Here is a 13,834-nt window from a genome sequence, read left to right as displayed (position 1 = left end):
GGGCCCAAGCCCTGAAAGGGCGAAGAGCCCTATTGTTTTCGGTAGGATTATTTATTATTATTATTAGGGCCCAAGCCCTGAAAGGGCGAAGGCCCTATTGTTTTCGGTAGGATTATTAGGGCCCAAGCCCTGAAAGGGCGAAGGCCCTATTGTTTTCGGTAGGATTATTTATTATTATTATTAGGGCCCAAGCCCTGAAAGGGCGAAGAGCCCTATTGTTTTCGGTAGGATTATTTATTATTATTATTAGGGCCCAAGCCCTGAAAGGGCGAAGGCCCTATTGTTTCCGGTAGGATTATTAGGGCCCAAGCCCTGAAAGGGCGAAGGCCCTATTGTTTTCGGTAGGATTATTTATAATTAGGGCCCAAGCCCTGAAAGAGCGAAGGCCCTATTGTTTTCGGTAGGATTATTGTTTATTAGGGCCCAAGCCCTGAAAGGGCGAAGGCCCTATTGTTTTCGGTAGGATTATTAGGGCCCAAGCCCTGAAAGGGCGAAGGCCCTATTGTTTTCGGTAGGATTATTGTTTATTATTAGGGCCCAAGCCCTGAAAGGGCGAAGGCCCTATTGTTTCCGGAAGTTTTTTTTTTTTTTTTTGCCTTTTTGCTACTTTTGGGGCCCTTAACATGCTCAAAAACTCTTGAAATTTTGCACACACGTCAGAACCTGCGGCAATCAGGGCCGGGCTGAAGTTGGTACCGGGGCGTGGCAGGGGGGCTCGACAGCGCCCCCTGGAATGGGGTCCGAAAACTTGGTCCATAAATCAAACAAGCTTGCATGTAATAATATGAAACTCAGTACACATATAGATCTCATCGGGCCGAACAACTTTCGTGCTCTAAATTTTACAAAAGCCCAACAGGAAGTCGGTTATTATACGTTGTTTGGAAAACGCATACAATGGAATGTGAAATACTCCTCCTAGGGATTTCATCCGATCGCCACCAAACTCGGTGAGAATAAAGTCAAGACATTGAGGATGAATTCTTGCGAACAGATTTTTGATATCTCGAACGGTTTGGCCGTGGCGAGGAAACAAATTTATGGTGAATAATGGGACACAGGAAGTGTTTTATAACTTCTGCATTCATTAACTGATCTTGATGAAACTTCCGCAGTGTGTTCGTTGTAAGAGGCCGATCACATGGATGTGACTATTGTGAGTCAAAGTTATAGCACCACCAACTGGCAGCAGGAAGTGTGTCACTTTCAAAATGCTTTGAAGTCACCCTCTTTTACCCGATTTGCTTCAAACTTTGTGTATAATGTAAACACACGGCAGATGTAGACCTGTGAAAGGATTATTGATATCTTAGATACTGTTGCCGTGGCAACGCATAAAATTTTAATATTCTTTTCGGATGCGTTTGAGACTCTTAGCATGCTTGAAATTGGATGAAACTCGACAGACACATAACACTTATTAGCCAGTAGACATGTGAAAAGTTTCAGAAACGGGCGTGGCAGGGGGGCTCAACAGCGCCCTCTTGAACAGGGTCTGAAAACTTGGTCCATATATCAAACACGCTTGCATGAATTAATATGAAACTCGGTACACATATAGATTTCATCGGGCCGAACAACTTTCCCTCTGTCAAGTTTCACGCCAGCCCAACAGGAAGTCGGCTATTATGGGTTGTTTGGAAAACGCTTGCTGTGGAATGTGATGTACTCCTCCTAGAGAATTCATTCAATCACCTCCAAACTCAGTCAGCATGAAGTCAAGACATTGAGGATGCTAAATTGCAGACGGATTTTTGATATCTTGAATGGTTTGGCCGTGGCGAGGAAATAAATTTATGGCGAGAAAAGAGAGGGACGAAGTGTTATAACTTCTGCATACATTAACTGATCTTGATGAAACTTTAGCAGTGTGTTCGTGGTAAGAGGTCGATCAGATGGATGTAACTATTGTGAATCAAAGTTATAGCGCCACCAACTGGCAGCAGGAAGTGTGTCACTTTCAACATGCGTTTGACAAAAGTGGGGGGGTTAGTTTTACCAACAGTTACAAAAATCAGTACCTATATTGTTCTCATCAAGCCGGACAACTTTCTAATTTACAGTCATTAGCTCCGACCAACAGGAAGTCAGATATTTAGGTCTGAATGTGGATTTTTTGGATATTTCAGACCTACTCCTCCTAAGGAACACGAGTAAAGTACAAATCCTATAATAAAGAATAGTTTAGCATCCAAATACATCGCAAATGTTGAAACATTTTGATTTTAATGAGAGGATTACATGAGCGCAACACTGCTGACCTTCGTTTTTATTTTTACATTATATTGGTCTCACCGAGCCGGACAACTTTCTAATTTTCAGTTATTAGCTCAGAGCAAAAGGAAGTCAGATATTTTGGTTTGAATGTGGATTTTTTGGATATTTTCAGACTCTGAGTTTTTAGCTACTCTTCCTAACTGGTTTATTTTATTCACACCAAACTTTTTCAAAATGATAAAGATACATTAAAGATGCTAAATTGTGAATGGATATTAAACATCTCAAAAGGTTTTGCTATAGTGAGGGACTAAAGTAACACTTAAAGCCTCATCTTCTAAAAATGTAAACACCATTTATTTCTATATAAAAGTATAAAAATATCACAACTAAACCCATTTTATTCTTTTTTTTTTCAATTTAATAAATATTTATAAGTTTAAAAATAGTAATTGTACTATTTAGGCCCATAAAAGTCAAGTCATACATAGGGCTATACTGCCCTCTTGTGTTCAAAATCAGGTAGGCCTATTGTATCTACATAAAAATATACTAGGTATGTGACGGTGAGAATATTTTACCACCGGTTAATCGACGTGTGACACTGCTGGGGGCTTTTGAATCGCCAACTTAAAAACGAAAGTAAAATATGTTCGTCCGCACTGACATTGATAGTGGTTGAACGAGCGTTTCAAATGAATTCCTATGGAAGTAGGAATTAACTGAAAAACGTTCACTCTGTTCTGCTCGTTCCTCGCCGTGGATGCGCACCGTTATGAATGCCCGTGCAGCCATGAGCATTTTAGTTTAATTTTAAAATTAGCGCCTTTCGGGGGTGGATTGCTTGAAATTATTTTACAAAAGCACAATGTTGTGTTTTATTGCGACTGTACACAAATATAAGTTAACACTTTGCAGTTTGAATGTCGTCCTGTATAATGATGGAGTATGTTTTTATGTGTCCACTGTTCAATCGCGCCCACGCCACACACACACACCCACCCACACACACACGGTTTACTATCTTTGTGGGGACTCTCCATAGATTTAATGATTTTTATACTGTACAAACTGTATATTTTATCTCCTTACACTAACCCTACCCCTAAACCTACCCATCATAGAGAACTTTCTGCATTTTTACATTTCCAAAAAAACTCATTCTGTATGAAGCTTGTTTACCCATGGGGACCTCTATTTAGGTCCCCACTGTGATACGAGTCCCCATGAGTCTGTGTGCATTCAGGTTAAAGTCCCCACCGGGACAGAAAAACATGAACACACACACACACACACACACACACACACACACACACACACACACACACACACACACTCCAGCATTGCAATCTTGACATTGCAGCCTGTTCATTATAGACTTAATAAAATATAATAATAAAATGGTCAACCTAACATATAAAGATTACACTGCTCTAAATAGTCAGTAGTACAATTCGTACATTCACAGTAAGCACCGCTCCACTGTGAATTTTCCAAGCACATTTTTGCGCATGTGAAGAGGATAATTTTTCCCTTCGATATTGGAACGTGAGTGAAGTACAAAGCATATAATAAACAATAGCTTAGCATCCAAAAAAAGGTAATTAATTATATATATATATATATATATATATATATATACATATATTAAAAATAGGGGAAAAAATAATATATATATATATATATATATATATATATATATATATTTATATATATACATTTTTTTTTTTTAAGTGACAATACAAAGAATATTACTTGTCTGATATATAAATATATATATATATAAATATAGCTGCGAGCAGCGATGGAGGTGTAACTAAAGGCACCAGGGTGGCGGTGCCACCGGCTTGGCCCCGCAATCGCTGCTCGCAGCTATATTTTTTTTTTTTTTTTTTTTTTTTTTGCCTTTTTACCACTTTTGGGGCCCTTAACATGCACAAAAACTCTTGAAATTTTGCACACACGTCAGAACCCGCGGCCATCAGGGCCGGACTGAAGCTGGTACCCGGGCGTGGCAGGGGGGCTTGACAGCGCCCCCTGGAATGGTGTCCGAAAACTTGGTCCATAAAACAAACACGCTTGCATGTAATAATATGAAACTCGGTACACATATATATCTCATCGGGCCGAACAACTTTCGTGCTCTAAGTTTTACAAAAGCCCAACAGGAAGTCAACTATTATGGGTTGTTTGAAAAACGCATCCTCTGGAATTTGAAATACTCCTCCTAGAAAATTCGTCCAATCGCAACCAAACTCGGTGTGCATGAAGACAAGACATTGAGGATGCTAAATTGCGGACGGATTTTTGATATCTCAAACGGTTTGGCCGTGGCGAGGAAACGAATTTATGGCGAGAAAAGAGAAACAGGAAGGGTGTTATAACTTCTGCATACATTGACTGATCTTGATAAAACGTCAGCAGTGTGTTCGTGGTAAAAGGCCGATCACATGGATGTGACAATTGTGAGTCAAAGTTATAGCGCCACCAACTGGCAGCAGGAAGTGTGTCACTTTCAAAATGCTTTGAAATCACCCTCTTATTTTTACCCGATTTGCTTCAAACTTTATATGTATAATGTAGACACACGGCAGATGTAGACCTGTGAAAGGATTATTGATATCTTAGATACTGTTGCCGTGGCAACGCATCAAACTTTAATTTTCTTTTTGGATGCTTTTGAGACTTTTAAGATGCTTGAAATTGGATGAATCTCGACAGACACATCACATTTATTAGCCAGTAGACATGTGCAAAGTTTCAGAAACGGGAGTGGTGAGGGGCTCAGTAGCGCCACCTTTAGTCAAAAATGGGGGCTTAGTTTTACATAGAGTCTTAAAACTTGGTATGTATATTGTTCTCATCAAGCCGGACAACTTTCTAATTTACATTCATTACCTCCGACCAATAGGAAGTCATATATTTTGATTTGAATGTGGATTTTCTCCCTCTCTCTCTCTCTGACCCTGCGTCTCTGTGTGTGTGTGTGGGGTGTGGGGTGGGGTGGGGGGGTCTTTTGAGTTTAAATCTTGTTTTTCAAGGTTTCAGGGGCTTTTGGGGCCCTTAACGTGCTGGAAACTCTTGAAACTTTGCACACAGGTCAGAACCCACGGCCATGAGGGCCGGGCTGAAGCTGGTACCCGGGCGTGGCTGGGGGACTCAACAGCGCCCCCTTGAACGGGGTTCTAAAACTTGGTCCATATATCAAACACGCTTGCATGATTTAATATGAAACTCGGTACACATATAGATCTCATCGTGCCGAACAACTTTCCCCTGGTCAAGTTTTACGCCAGCCCAACAGGAAGTCGGCTATTATGGGTTGTTTGGAAAACGCTTGCTGTGGAATGCGAAATACTCCTCCTAGAAAATTCACTGTGTCCCCTCCAAACTCGGTGTGCATGTAGTCAAGACTTTGAGGTTGCAAAATTGTGGACGGATTTTTGATATCTCGAACGGTTTGGCCGTGGCAAGGAATCGAATTTATGGCGAGAAAAGAGAAACACGAAGTGGAATAACTTCTGCATACATTAACTGATCTTGATGAAACTTCAGCAGTGTGTTCGTGGTAAGAGGCCGATCAGATGGATGTAACTATTGTGAGTCAAAGTTATAGGGCCACCAACTGGCAGCAGGAAGTGTGTCACTTTTTAAAAATGCTTTTGACAAAAGTGGTGGGGTTAGTTTTAAATACAGTAAAAAAAAAATAGTTTGTATATTTTTCTCATCGAGCCGGACAACTTTCTAATTTACATTCATTAGCTCCAGCCATCAGGAAGTCAGATATTTTGGTCTGAATGTGGATTTTTTTGCAAAATCAGCTTCTGAATTTTTAGCCACTCCTCTTAAACTATTTATTTTATTCCCACCAAACTTTTTCAACATTATGAAAATACATTAAATATGCTAAATTGTGAACGGATAATAAATATCTCAAACGGTTTTGCTATGGCGAGGGATTAAATTTATGTCCAAAAAGGAAACACTAAAAGCCTCAAATTTTCTAAAAATGTAATTATATACCATTTATTTCTATATAAAAGTATACAAATATCACAACTAAACCCATTTTATTCTGTTTTTGCAATTCAAGGAGTATGAAAAAGTTAAAAACAGGCTATTTAGTGCTATTTGGTTCAACAAAAAAGCAAACATAGGGCTATACTGCCCTCTTGTGTCCAAAAAGATAACAAAATAGTATATAAAACGTTTTACTAGGTAGGCCTATTGTATTTAAATATAAATTTATTAGGTATGTGTCTGAGGATATTTTCCCACCGGTTAATCGACATGTGACACGAGCGGGTGCTTTTAAAACGCTAATATAAAAGTGAAAGTAAAAAACGGACGTCCGCATGGACATTGATAATGGTGCACGTTGGAAAAAATGATACTTTTAAACATAACACTAAACCGCCATTAGGTGTCGCCAAGCGACCATCTTAATGAGCGAGTCATTAATTCATTCGTTCAAACGATTCGTTCGAATGACTGAGTCATTCATGATTGAGACATGTTTATGGATTGACCATTGAATCTTTGAGTCAACCGATTCGTTTCAAAATGCTGAATGATTCAGTAATGAGAAAACAAGTTGCTGTGAGATGCGCCATGGTTCTGCTGTGATCTTTGTTTAACTATTTTTGCTGCTGAAACAGAACAAAAACAGTCAATATTGCATCTAAAATGTAAGTGACTTAATTGTAACTGTTTATTAACCTGTTGTATGAAATCAATGTCACAGTTTCAATCGTGATTGTATTCTGGAAATAGTTGCCTACTCGTCAAGTGAGGTTGCTTAACTCTATCATATGTTATAAAATATATAAAAACTCCATATTTGTAATTTTTATAGTCAGTATGTTGTTAACTGGGTTGCTTTTTTGTGTGCTGCGCTCATTTGTTTACAATTCTCCTGGAGAAGCTGCATGAGCCTCAGCAGGGCAACCTTGTTACCATTGATCAGTAATACATCTATTATTAACTGCTGATTGCAACTTAAAATGAATGTAATGAAATTAGAATAATCTCTCGTTTTAGTGATTCGCAAGTTATTTTTTTGTTATTGACATTCTAATCAGGCTATACTCTCGTCGGGCAAGTAAAATTCTCTTTCAGGTAGGCCTATTGTATTTATATATAAATATATTAGGGATGTGACTGTGATAAAATTTTCCCACCAGTTAATCGACGTGTGACACCGCTGAGGGCTTTTAAATCGCTAACTTAAAAGCGAAAGTAAAATACAGACTTCGGCACAGACATTGATAATGGTGCGGAGTAGAGCGAGCATTTTCAATGTATTCCTATGGAAGTAGGAATGAACTAAAACATTTTATTTATGTTTTTATGTGTCCACTGTTCAACCGCAACCGCGTCACACACACACACACACACACATTCCAGAATTGCAATCTTGACATCGCAGCCTGTTCATTATAGCCCTAATACAATATAATAATAAAAATAGTCAACCTAACATATACGAATTACACTGCTCTGTTTAAATAGTCAGTAGTACAATTTGTACCATTCACAGTAAGCAGAGCTCCACTGTGATGTTTCCAAGCACATTTTTGCGTGTGTGAAGAGGATGATTTTTTCCATCGATATTGGAACATGAGTGAAGTACAAAGCCTATAATAAAGAACAGTTTAGCATCCAAATACATCGCAAATATTGAAAATTTTGATTCTAATGAGAGGGTTACGTGAGACCAACACTGCTTACTTTCGTTTTTATTTTTACATTAAATTTAAATGATTTGTTGTGGAATATTTTGAGTGTATCATAAAATCAGAATAAGGTAAGACAAGTAATATTTTCTGTCTTATATATATATATATATGTAACTATTGTGAGTCAAAGTTATAGCGCCACCAACTGGCAGCAGGAAGTGTCACTTTCAAAATGTTTTTGACAAAAGTGGGGGGGGTTACTTTTACCCACAGTTACAAAAATCAGTACCTATATTGTTCTCATCAAGCCGGGCAACTTTCTAATTTACAGTCATAACCTCAGACCAACAGGAAGTCAGATATTTTGGTTTGAATGTGGATTTTCTGGAGAATTTTCTCTCTCTCTGTGTCTCTGTGTGGGGGGGGGGATTTGTCTATTCCATTTAATCTTTGTTTTTCAAGGTTTCAGGGGCTTTTGGGGCCCTTAACATGCTTAAAAACTCTTGAAACTTTTCACACAGGTCAGAGCCCACGGTCATCAGGGCCGGGCTGAAGCTCGTACCCGGGCGTGGCAGGGGGGCTCAACAGCGCCCCCTTGAACAAGGTCTGAAAACTTGGTCCATATATCAAACACGCTTGCAAGTAACAATATGAAACTCGGTACACATATAGATCTCATCGGGCCGAACAACTTCTGCACTCTAAGTTATTAGCTCCGCCCAACAGGAAGTCGGCTATTATGGGTTGTTTGAAAAACGCATGCTGTGGAATTTGATGTACTCATCCTAGAGAATTCATCCAATCGCCTCCTAACTCGGTCAGCATGAAGTCAAGACATTGAGGATGCTAACTTGCGGACGGATTTTTGATATCTCGAACGGTTTGGTCGTGGCGAGGAAACAAATTTATGGCAAGAAAAAAGAAACACGAAGTGTTATAACTTCTGCATACATTAACTGATCTTGATGAAACTTCAGCAGTGTGTTTGTGGTAAGAGGCCGATCAGATGGATGTAACTATTGTGAGTCAAAGTTATAGCGCCACCAACTGGCAGCAGGAAGTGTGTCACTTTCAAAATACTTTTGACAAAAGTGGGGGGGTTAGTTTTACCAACAGTTACAAAAATCAGTATATATATTGGTCTCATCGAGCCGGACAACTTTCTAATTTACAGTCATTAGCTCCGACCAACAGGAAGTCAGATATTTTGGTTTGAATGTGGATTTCTTTGCAAAATCAGCCTCTGAATTTTTACCCACTCCTCTTAAGTGGTTTATTTTATTCCCACCAAACTTTTTCAACATGATGAAAATACATTAAAAAGGCTAAATTGTAAACTGATAATACATATCTCAAACGGTTTTGCTATGGCGAGGGATTAAAGTAATGTCAAAAATGAAAACTGTCAAAAATGAAAACACTAAAAGCCTCATATCTTCTAAAAATGTAATTATACACCATTTATTTCTATATAAAATTATACAAATATCAGAACAAAACCCATTTTATTCTTTTTTTTTTTCAATTTAATAATTGTTTAAGTTTAAAAACAGCCAGAATGTTTTTTTAGTCCAAAAAATAAATAAATCATGTCATTCATAGTGCTATACTGCCCTCTTGTGTTCAAAATCAGGTAGGCCTATTGTATCTATTTAAAAATATACTAGGTATGTGACGGTGAGAATATTTTACCACCGGTTAATCAACGGGTTAATCAATGTTGTGGAATATTTTGAGTGTATCATAAAATCAGAATAAGGTAAGACAAGTAATATTTTATATATATATAAATATAGCTGCGAGCAGCGATGAAGGGTCAAAGCCGGCGGCACCGCCACCCCAGTGCCTTTAGGCAACTAAAGGCATCGGGGGTTGCGGTGCCACCGGCTTGGGCCCGTAATCGGTGCTCACAGCTATATATTTTTTTTGTTTGTTTTTTTTAACTGGGTACAATGAGATCTATTCACCTTTCAACCATCAAACATTAAAAAGAAACTTACAAATTAATATAACAGACCATGAATAACCCCTGAAGCTTGATTCTTTCCGCAGCAATAATATGAATGGGTTAAATGTCACTGTAGTAATATAGTATGTCTAGATTATGTAACATACGTTACCTTAATCAAAAATGTTCATTAACTTTAGTATTGATTGATAATATTTCAAAGTGCTTTCCGCCATTTTGACGGACAATAAAACTTTAATTTTATTCTAGTAAACACTGTTTATAGGGATTAGAAGTGAAAAGGGAAGACAATTGCATTAAAGCATCTGTGTGAAAATTAACCTGGAGACATAAGGATTTGAGGAGAAAAACTGAGAGATTCTTAGTGCATTTCAGTGAATTATTCATGGGAAATATTGTAAATTAAATCGGGAGAGCAGACCACAAATGCGCAGTATGTTGTCTTTTGTTGTTTTCATATTGTTACAGTTGAATACAAAGAAAAAAAAGGAAATAATTAAGAGGAAAAGAATGTAGCGACTGAAAATAGCTCTTGTTATAGATATTCTTATGATATCATGTCACATTAAAATATCAAGCGTTACGTTATCCTTATGATATCTAACAGCTAATTCTGTCAACTTTCTGACGTCTGAAAATAAAATCTGAAGAAAATTGACAGCTTATTCAATCAAACTGATGGATAAGTATTATTTGTAGTGCAACCTTATAATTTGCATTTAAAGTTATCAAACAGCTGATAATGTGTTGCTAATGTTACACAAACCATGTTCCCGTTCACCATCTCAGAGTCAGACAGCTGCCATCTGAAAATCAGCATCCTTACAAACGCTTTGATCAACTCAGATCGTCAGTGGAGAAAGGTATATAGTTCATCATAACATCGTAATATGCATCATGTAATATGCAATAATATTCTACAGAATTGGTGCAAACTGCTGTACGACAACCAAAAAAACAAATTTTAAAAAGCATTTAAGTATTCAAATTTTAGATGTTTACTAAGATGTTTCTATTTTCTATTGAATCCCACAATAATATTTCAAATATAAGTAAGCTTAATGTATATAAAATCATATTTTATTGGATACTTTCAATTGGGAGGTGGCTGTCCCGAACCCTAACCCCTAAATTTCAACTTGTGAAAATGATATTGATTTTTTTTTTTTTTTTTTTCCATTGTTGTTTTTAAAAATATCTTTTTGATTTTCTTTTAAAAAGTAAAGTAAAAAAAAAAAAGTTAAGTATTTTATTTTTTTATTTTTAAATCATGAAACTTTATGTAAAAAAATGTGTCCCTCATTTTCATGTCACTACCAAAACAGTGTGTGTTTTAGTCCATTGGCTGATTCTGATTTTAACCACACCCCTACATTTTTGATCTGGAAATATTCCTTTGTCCCTCTCTCTCATAGCCTCTCTTTCATTGTAGATAGGTACCATCATTTTGAGGGAAATGTGTTCAAAAGTCTGAAAATCAGTGTGTAACTTTAAGGGACGTCACTACCAAACATTCCGTTTGTAATTCCGTAAAATGTAGTTTTTATGTGTGTACAACTGTTCAGAACTATGCTCGGTAACCATGTGCTGGCTATCATCTTTGAACTAGGCTCAAAAGTATCTTAAATTGTCACTACCAAAACAGGCACTACCAAAACGTGGTGTAGTTTCGCTTGTGACATCATGGTTTTTTTAGTGTTATTCGATAATATTTAGTTTTTGTGTGTGTACAACTGTTCAGAACTGTGCTAGCTAACCATGTGCTGATTAGCATCTTTGAGTTAAGCTCAAAAGTATCTAAAATTGTCACCACCGAAACAGTCATGACCGAAACATGCCATCATTGTTTTGGTAGTGACAAAAGGGAACACATAATCATTTATTTGGGGGAAATAAACAAACATGTTGTACAGTTATGCAAATCATTAGTATCTTGGTATGTCTTAGTAGTGTTTTAGTATGCGAGTTAAAAGTCTGTAGTGTGATGTGGTCACTTACCCTGGAAATCCAGAGTTCTCGCAAGAGCACAATTTGAATTTGCTCATTGAGTTACTCTGGCATTGAGTAATGATGCTCATTAAAGGGCTGATAGAATGATTTTATAGGTTATTTCACACTCTGTACCTCTGTACAGATAAAGCGTTGTCGGGATGATTCCGGTTCGCTTGGCTACGCGGAAGCGATAGAAATTCTGTATTATAAATTTTAAGGCCAGACAAGTAGTTTGTTGAGGGTTGATTTGTAAGAAAGGACTACACGCCTGCGCACATATTCTCAAACGCGCATACCTATAGACTGAACTCGTAATACGCATGTGCACGCCATCAGTGTTCTAACGGGTTCGCGTTTTTGAAGTTTGCGCAGAAGGAACTTAAGAGTTTTCTGTTAAAACGGTGTCGTGTTAGCGGCCCCTAAGTTAATAACTAATGATCGTTGCGACTGAAGTGAATCAATCAAAACTAACTTTAGCTGGACAATAACTTTATTCTTGAGCTGCTGTAGAGCCAAAACAATCTCTGTTACTTTAATTTCCTATTATCAAAGTAAAGAAGCTTTGGAACAATCTACATTGTTAAAAGCGCTGTATAAATGAAGATGACTTGACTTGACTTGACACTGTTCCTTAAGGTATCCAAATATGGTATGTAACATTGGTTAGGCTGAAAATGCCCTGGTGGCTCTTTTATACGCCCTAATGCAACCCTCAGAAATAGCCCCAGAATGAAACGAGCGATTTTCTCCCTTTTATGGTATGCTCATGAATATTTAGATGAGCTGCACACTGATTGGTTGGTTTATAACGAGGAATCTCCAAAGCAAAGACACAACATGCCCAATGAAGATTGGCAGCACTTACTGTGTATCTAAACTACTATCGAATAAATATTTAAATTAAACCAAACCATCACAATAACTGTACCTGCTAGATAACATTAGCTACAGGGTGTCTTATACAGGGTGTCTTCAGATATGAACAAGTTAAATTTTAGTCTTTTTAAGACCTTTTAATACCACCTTATATGAAATTTAAGACCAAACCTGCAATGGTAATACACACGTACACACATATATAAATTATCACATATCACAAAATATCATTGCTGTCACAAATGCTATTTATTATTACAATTTACAGTGAGCTTTTCATATCAGCAGAGCAGACAATATCCAAGGGGCTGTTTACACCTGGCCACTTCACGCGTTTTCTCAGATCGGATAGCAATCGGAATTTATCAAAACAATTCCATTTACATCCATTTCCATTTATTTTAAATCCGATCTTCAATTTCCGCGCTATATGCAGATTTAATGGAGTGCACATCACCAAAAGCAACAGTTATGAGCTGCATTTTATTGATCATCAGCTAAAATTTCTAAATCAAAGACCGCAATAAGAGAGAGTGGCAACAGCCCAGGTAAGATCATTTCGTTTCTTTACTTTTAATAATGATGATGATTGTGTGTTAAGCATCTGCTACTTACTTTCACTTTGATTTGCGATAGTTTGCACGTTTGATTAATAAATAGATGCTCAGCTGCTCATCTGCGGTGATGTGTGCTGCAAACGCGTCGTCATATCTAGCTATAACATGACATTATAGCCTATGCTCTCACACCTATATTCTTTTAGCGTTTTTTGGGAGGAGTACAATTTACATGTGGTTTCAACAACCAGATGCATTTACACTTGTCTAGTTTCGTCTGGAATGTGGCCCAGACCTCCTCCTGAAGTGGTTTGAACGATCAGATTCAAATCCGTCTCAAATGCGTTTTGGAGGGCATTTACACCTGATCTTTTCACGATCGGATTGCTATCCGATCACAGTAAACGCATGAAATGGCCAGGTGTAAACAGCCCCCAAGAAATCAATATTGACAGCAGCCAAAGAGCTAGAGAAAACAGTTCTTTTGAAGGAGAAATGATTTTTCAAATACCTTGATTCCCATTGTACCCAGTTTAAAACGTCTT

General features: G+C 37.6%; 1 protein-coding gene across 3 annotated transcripts in view; it reads left to right on the top strand.

Annotated features, from left to right (window-relative positions):
• fynb (FYN proto-oncogene, Src family tyrosine kinase b) overlaps positions 1-13,834 on the top strand; it is a 248,552-nt gene that overhangs the window by 181,104 nt on the left and 53,614 nt on the right. The window lies entirely within an intron of this gene.

This window comes from Scardinius erythrophthalmus (genome assembly GCF_964197995.2).
Source record: "Scardinius erythrophthalmus genome assembly, chromosome: 11".
In the NCBI taxonomy this organism is placed as follows: domain Eukaryota; kingdom Metazoa; phylum Chordata; class Actinopteri; order Cypriniformes; family Leuciscidae; genus Scardinius; species Scardinius erythrophthalmus.
This window is presented reverse-complemented; position numbering and strand designations above follow the sequence as displayed.